We start from the raw sequence: 7,065 nt of genomic DNA, 5'->3' as shown, positions 1-7,065 counted from the left end.
ATACAAAAATAAAATTAAAAAGTGAAAAACAGTGTATGGCGAGGCCACTCAGGACGGCTGTTCTCTAGTACCCTGTACCTCCTCATCCCTGCTTCACTCATGACTCTCCCATCTTCTTAATTATAGGGCTTCATTAGTTCCCTGTAACTGATGAGCCCACCTGATGTCAATTCCCCTGTAAATGGTAGCCTCCTTCTCCCCTGAGTAGTGACAATTACTGCCATGTCCTGCCCACCGTCTGCTGCACACCCACGGGGTGTCGCTCCAGGACCTTTTGCTTTAGGCTGGTGAGACCGCCTGTCCATAATCACTGATAATCCTGTCTCTGTCTCCGGGCTCTTTTTTGGTCTCAAGGTCGGGCAATTTCAAGGCTTTCAGGCTTTTTGCTGGGTGCAGCCCAACAAACAGGATGATAAAACATCTGATCTATTTGAAATGCTTCGTTTAGTAAATCATTCGTACACATGCAAAGCCACAATACAGTAAAATTGTGCATCTGACAATATAATTTTAAAGATTTATGAAAAACAAATAATGCACTGAGCATACATTATGTAGTCAATGTGGCCTGGTAAAGAGATCAAACTGTAAATCTCTACGATGTACAATGTCTTTTTTCCAGTCATGTCAGTGAAGCTCTGTGATTCAATGGTATAATTTGGAGATAAGAACAGAAGTCTAAAACTGGGTTTCGTTGCAAACTTGCCTTCCTTAAGCACCACCTCCCTTTGCCAACATCAGTCAATTCTGGTTGCTGTTAGCCTTTATTCCTTGTGTTATATCAGCATTCTTCCAGGCAAATGTCTGGGCTTCCCCACCAGAGTAAAAGGGTCATATACTCTACTGTGACTTCTCAAGCTTATAACAAACATGTAACATACTAAGTGAATTACTGATACTTGTTGAATATCAAAATTTTTTAGAAGTCCTAGTTAACAAAAATGCACTTCTCTCTACTATAAATTCATATTTTTTCTTTAGTCTCCCCGTTCAGACGCGCCCTAGTAATCTGCATCTATTCTCCAGGCGTACTCTGTGATACTCAAGGAGGAAACTTCAGCTCAGTCTTTTTTCTTTGCTTTCTATCCAGATTCTTTTGAGCAAAGACCCCACCCCTTCCTCCACCTCCCCTCCCCAGAAGGCTGGCAAGGAGCTCTTGGAAGCTGTTCCTTCCCTCCCTCTTTGAAGGCAGGCACTCCTTGAATTGTCATTTCAGTTGATTGAGTTGTGACTAAGGCATGAGATGTTCTTTCTCTGAACATTCAACCTCTGATCACTGAAAAGCAAGAGGTCTGGATGATGGTCTCTGGCAAGAATCTTCTCCCATCTGGTCCTAGTTCAGGGCTGGCCTTTGATGGTCCTCTGCCTCATACCATGACTCTTAAGTGGGTGTGGAAACTGCTTGGCTCTCTGGCAAGTTGAGTGGATCCAAGGAGAGCTACTTTTTTTTCCAAACAAGAACAAGGAGGGATTTTTTTTTTCTTTTTTTTCTTTTTTTGGTCTCAGCGTCAGGTAGACTTTAGCTTATCACCAATTTCTCCAGAGCATGTGTGTCTTAATTGACATAAAGGAAGATTTGTTACCAGAAACAAAGACCTTTTAAATTATGATTTTGCTCTAAGGGACAACAGTAGTATTAAAGAAGAAGCAGCTGGTGCCTTCATACATCCTTTGACATAAAAAGGTCCATCCCTTCCTCGCCATTGCCTCATCTCGCTTACTTTAGTTGAGGCCATTACCTCTTTTTAAATTTTGTATTGAAGTGTGCTTAATTTGCAATGTTAGTTGCAGGCGTATAGCAGAGTGATTCAGTTGCACATATACTTTCATATATATTTTGTTTTCAATAGCTCCTCTTTGCTTATAGGAGAAAATACACAATCCATTATGGCTTTAAGACTCAGTTCCCTGTTCATCTTCCAATATAACCCTTTTTAAATTAAACTTAGAGTCAGTGTCTGTTGTTCGCAATTTAAAAACCATAATTTATATATGCCTGGGAATAAATGAAAGAGAATATGTTACAATGGGTCCAACATCATCCAAGGGAGACTGTTGAGCAGGTGGGGTCAAATGGCAGACACCATCACGGAGCTGAGGGACGTGCAGACTATGCTGTGTGCTGATTGCCGGGGAGCCCCTCCAGTGTTAGGGTACTACTTTCCATTTCAACTTCCTAACCCACCCCATGGTCACAGCCACCCAGAGCTTGAAATCTCCTTAAGTGCTAGACTTGGAACAATGAGCCCTTCTCTGGGACCTGCTCTCTCTCTTTTTTTTTTTAATTTGTCAGTTTTATTAGGTAGAATTGTTACAGTTTGACTGCACATACACAATATATTGGACCTGCTCTCTTTGTCACTACCTAAATTGAATTGGAGACCCTGACTGTTTCTATGAGGTGACTGTCCTCAAGTGTGTGTTAATACAGCCACATATTATACTCCAGATTGGCTTAAATACAGAACATACATTTTTTTAAGAAAAGAATATCTCGAGGGCAAAGGCTTAAGGCTAAAGGGATCCTTAAATTTGGTCCAGTGTCCCCGGTTTTAAGTTCTTTCTTCCCACCACCGCCTCACCACTCCTACCCCTTTCCAATAAAACTCATTTCCTTAGGGGCTAGTCCAAAGGATGGTAGGAAAAAAACTAGTTATATAATTAAACAACACCAAAATGTGAATAATTGATGTCTCACATGCCTCAATTTAGAGGCTAGTTTATAAGATTAGAGAAGTTTCTTTTTTTACTTTCTTAATTGAAATATAGTTGATTTACAGAGAGAAGATTTCTTAACTCAGATATATCTTTTGTATGTAAAATCTCAGGAAATAAAAAGGAGACGTTTTGAGGCAGCTATAGGCAGTTTTGTTGTTTTTTGTGGTGGTGGTGATGAAAATGAAAAAAAAAATTGTATCTGGACAAAAATATGACTAGATTTTTGTGATGTTTAGAGTTTTCTCTCCTATGGAAGGCATGGTGGCCCTGGCCTTCAGAATGTTCCAGAAGCTAATTGTTAAAGATGGTCATTTATAACTGATGAAAATGGAAAATTCCTCCACATTTTTGCAGCCTTAAACCCAACATTTGGGGTTTAGACAGAACCCTCAGCTAAAATGCTTGCTCCCTCGGTTCCCTGAGTACTTCTCATCGTCTGTAAACCACAAAACTATTACTCAAAGTGCTGAGATTCACATCTCTGCGGGTGAGACAAGGAGGAGCCACATCTGCTCGCACCGTGTCTCAGGCTCGGGACATGTGCCAGGGCAGCCAAATAGCATCTCCAGGGCTGAGCGGGATGGTGTGATGTTCCCTGTGTGGGAGGCCTCCCGGAGAGGCAGAGTGGTGACCTCACTGGGAAGACGAGAAAACAGTTCAATAAAAAATACTTATCTTGGAAATGATCTGCCTGCATTTGAGACCAGTGAAGGGATTGTGTTTCCAACACCCTTTCAAAGAGAAAAGCCATTTTCCAGTAATCCTGTATGGGGAAGAAATCCCACAGCACTTCTTGACAGAGAGATGATGATTCAGGCAAAAAGGACCTCAGTTCTAGCTCTACATAAAAACAGGAAGGGAATCACCCTTAAAAGTACCAAGTACAGTCTTCTGCTAAAACCAGAGCAGGGATGTCTCTTGGGAAGAGCAGCTCTGGGGAACATCCAGCCACCCAAGTCACCTCAACTTTTGGCCCCTGAGATTTTTTTTTCCTTCCCTCTAGGATTTCTCCCATGCTATTTTGGATGTCATTTTCGAGACCCACTATGTCCTCTCTACAGCCTAAATGCAGACAAAGGATCAAAGGTTGGACATTTCAAAAGGACCTTTACCTAAAATACAGAAACAATAGAGATTAAACCAAAAAAATGTCAGAACCTTCCAGAAGCAACATCAGGCAAAGAACAAGCTTCTGACGGCTCTGGGGGTGACCTTTTATTCTGCTCTAAGCCCTTTTCTTTGTCTCTCTGTCAATTCTTAGTCCCCACCCATTAGATACATTTCTTTCAGAGGACTGAGGGCACCAGCTATAATAATAGGTGGCTTGGTGGGGGATTTAAGGTTATATTAGAGCTGATGGAAAATTATCACCTCTTCAAGTGAGAAAATTAACCTAGGCAGACACATTATAGTGGGCACCGTAAGAGAGTTACCTCTGCTCTGCCTGGCTAACAGCAGCTTTGGACCCATGGCCTTGGTCTAATCAGCAAAGGGCTCTGGCCAGAAGCCCCCAAGAGAGAGTGTAACTTGGCAGAAAAGCCTAAAAACACTTAGGCTCTGAGGTCTTCTCTAGTCCCATAAGTTCTAGCTTCTATAGCTACAGACATTTCTGCCAGCAATTTAACCAGCAGCTTCTTTTTTTTTTTCCCCTAATAAAAATTCAGACACAAATTCAGTGTTTCAGAATCATCTATAAACATAAGAAATCTTAGGAGTCCTCAGCTCCCTCTTTGCTTTGAGAGCTGAAACCTCATAGGAGAATTTGCCATCCTTTCTGAGAAGTTACACAGATTTGTCAGGTATCAATTTCTAAGTCTACTATCACCCCTGGATTTATCTCTACTTTTCTCTCTTAAATTTATCTCCTTTCCAATGTTTGTCCTATTTCCAATTAGGCGACTTTGTTAGACACCTCCAATTCGTTTTTTCACCAACTCAGTATCTGGAAGACGATCTAAAACTTGAAAAACCAGTTACTGGATGTTCTCCCAGTGCAGTGCTCTTCCTGACAGTCTGTTGCCTGAGCTGTTTTACAGCTCTGTTGGGGCAGAAGTTAGCTTGTACATTTTTGTATGGTTGAGATGAAAATAATTTCTTTCCCACAGAACAGGTAATCTCAGAATTTATGACTTAGGCCCCTATTGGACAATAACAAATTCTAGGTCTAATTTAGCACTCTTAATCGAATATTGGATTCTTAGATTCTGAAACGGTCTTTAGACTATTTTAAAAATCTTATGGTTTCCTTTAGTAATTGATGAGTTAGATGCAATCTCTGATACATTTTTTATTGAAGTATAGTTGATTTAAAATGTGTTAGTTTCAGGTGTACAGCAAAGTGATTCAGTTATACATACATGTATATATTATATATTTTTCAGACTCTTTTCCATTATATGTTACTACAAGATACTGACTATAGTTCCCTGTGCTATACAGTAGGTCCTTGTTACTTATCTGTTGTATATATAGTAGTGTACACCTGTCAATCTCAAATTCCTAACTTATCCCTCCCCACATTTCCCCTTTGATAAACATGTTTATTTTCTGATGTCTGTGTGTCTATTTCTGTTTTGTAAATAAGTTCATTTGTATTTTTTTTAGATTCCACATATAAGTGATATCATATGATATTTGTCTTTCTCTGTCTGACTTACTTCACTTAGTATGATGATCTCTAGGTCTATCCATGTTGCTGCAAATGACATTATTTCATTCATTTTTATGGCTGAGTAATATTGCATTGTGTATATATATATATACACACATACACCCCACATCTTCTTTTTCCAGTCACATCTATTGATGGACACTGGTTGTTTCCATGTCTTGACTATTGTAAATAGTGCTGCTGTGAACACTGGGGTGGATGTATCTTTCTGAGTTAGAGTTTTTTGTTGATCTAGATATTTGCCTAGCATTGGGATTGCTGGATCATATGGGAACTCTATTTTTAGTTTTTAAAAGGAACCTCCATACAGTTTTCCATAATGGCTGCACCAGTTTACATCCCCATCAATAATGTAGGAGGGTTCCCTTTTCTCCACACCCTCTCTAGGATTTATTATTTGTAGACTTTTTGATGATGGCCATTCTGACCGATGTGATGTTATACCTCGTTGTAGTTCTGATTTGAATTTCTCTAATAGATAGTGATGCTGAATAGCTTTTTATGTGCCTATGGGCCATCTGCATGTCTTCTTTGGAGAAATATCTATTTAGGTCCTCCCACTTTTTGATTGGGTTGTTGTTTTTTGTTGCTGAGCTGTATTAGATGTTTGTATATTTTGGAAATTAGTCCTTTGTTATTCATGTCATTTGCAAATATTTTCTCCCATTCTGTAGGTTGTTTTTTCATTTTGTTTATGGTTTCCTTTGCTGTGCAAAAGCTTTTAAGTTTAATTAGGTCCTATGTATTTATTTTTGCTTCTATTTCCATTACCCCCCTACTGGCTTTGGGTGTGGATGACTTCCCACCTTTACTGTATGCTTACCTTTACTGGTGAGACTTTTCATTTTGTAATTTTCTTGTTTCTGGTGGTGGCCTCTTATATTTTGCCTAGAGAAGTTCCTTTAATATTTGTTGTAAAGCTGGCTTAGTGGTGCTGAACTCTTCTAGCTTTTGCTTGTCTGTAAAGCTTTTTGTTTCTCCATCAAAGCTGAATGAGAGCCTTGCTGGGTAGAGTATCCTTGGTTGCAGGCTGTTCCCTTTCATCACCTCGTACACATCCTGCCACTCCCTTCTGGCCTGCAGAATTTCTGCTGAAAAGTCAGCTGATAGCCTTATGGAAGTTCCTTTGTATGTTATTTATTGCTTTTCCCTTGCTGCTTTTAATATTCTCTCTTTATCTTTAATTTTTTATCACTTTGATTACAATGTGTCTTGATTTGTTCCTCTTTGGATTAAATCTGTACAGGACTCTCTCTACTTCCTGGGCTCAGGTGACTGTTTCCTTTCCCAGTTTAGGGAAGTTTCAGTTATTTTGTCTTCAAATATTTTCTCAGCTCCTTTCTGTCTTTTCCTTCTGAGGCCCCTATGATGCGAATATTAGTATGTTTGATGTTGTCCCAGAGGTCTCTTAAACTGTCCTCATTTCTTCTCATTCTTTTTTCTTTTCTCCGTTCAGCAGCAGTGATTTCCACTACTCTGCCTTCTAGCTCACTGATCAGTTCTTCTAAATCTCTTAGTCTGCTGTTGATTCCTTCTAGTATATGTTTATTTCAGTGACTCCTCATTTATTTGGATGGTCTTTATATTTTCCAACTCTTTGTTAAAAGCTTCTAACTTCTCACTCTGTGCATCTATTCTTCTCCCAAGTTCTTTCATCATCTTTACAGTCTTTACTC

The sequence above is a fragment of the Camelus bactrianus genome, chromosome 10 (genome assembly GCF_048773025.1).
Source record: "Camelus bactrianus isolate YW-2024 breed Bactrian camel chromosome 10, ASM4877302v1, whole genome shotgun sequence".
Taxonomy (NCBI): domain Eukaryota; kingdom Metazoa; phylum Chordata; class Mammalia; order Artiodactyla; family Camelidae; genus Camelus; species Camelus bactrianus.
This window is presented reverse-complemented; position numbering follows the sequence as displayed.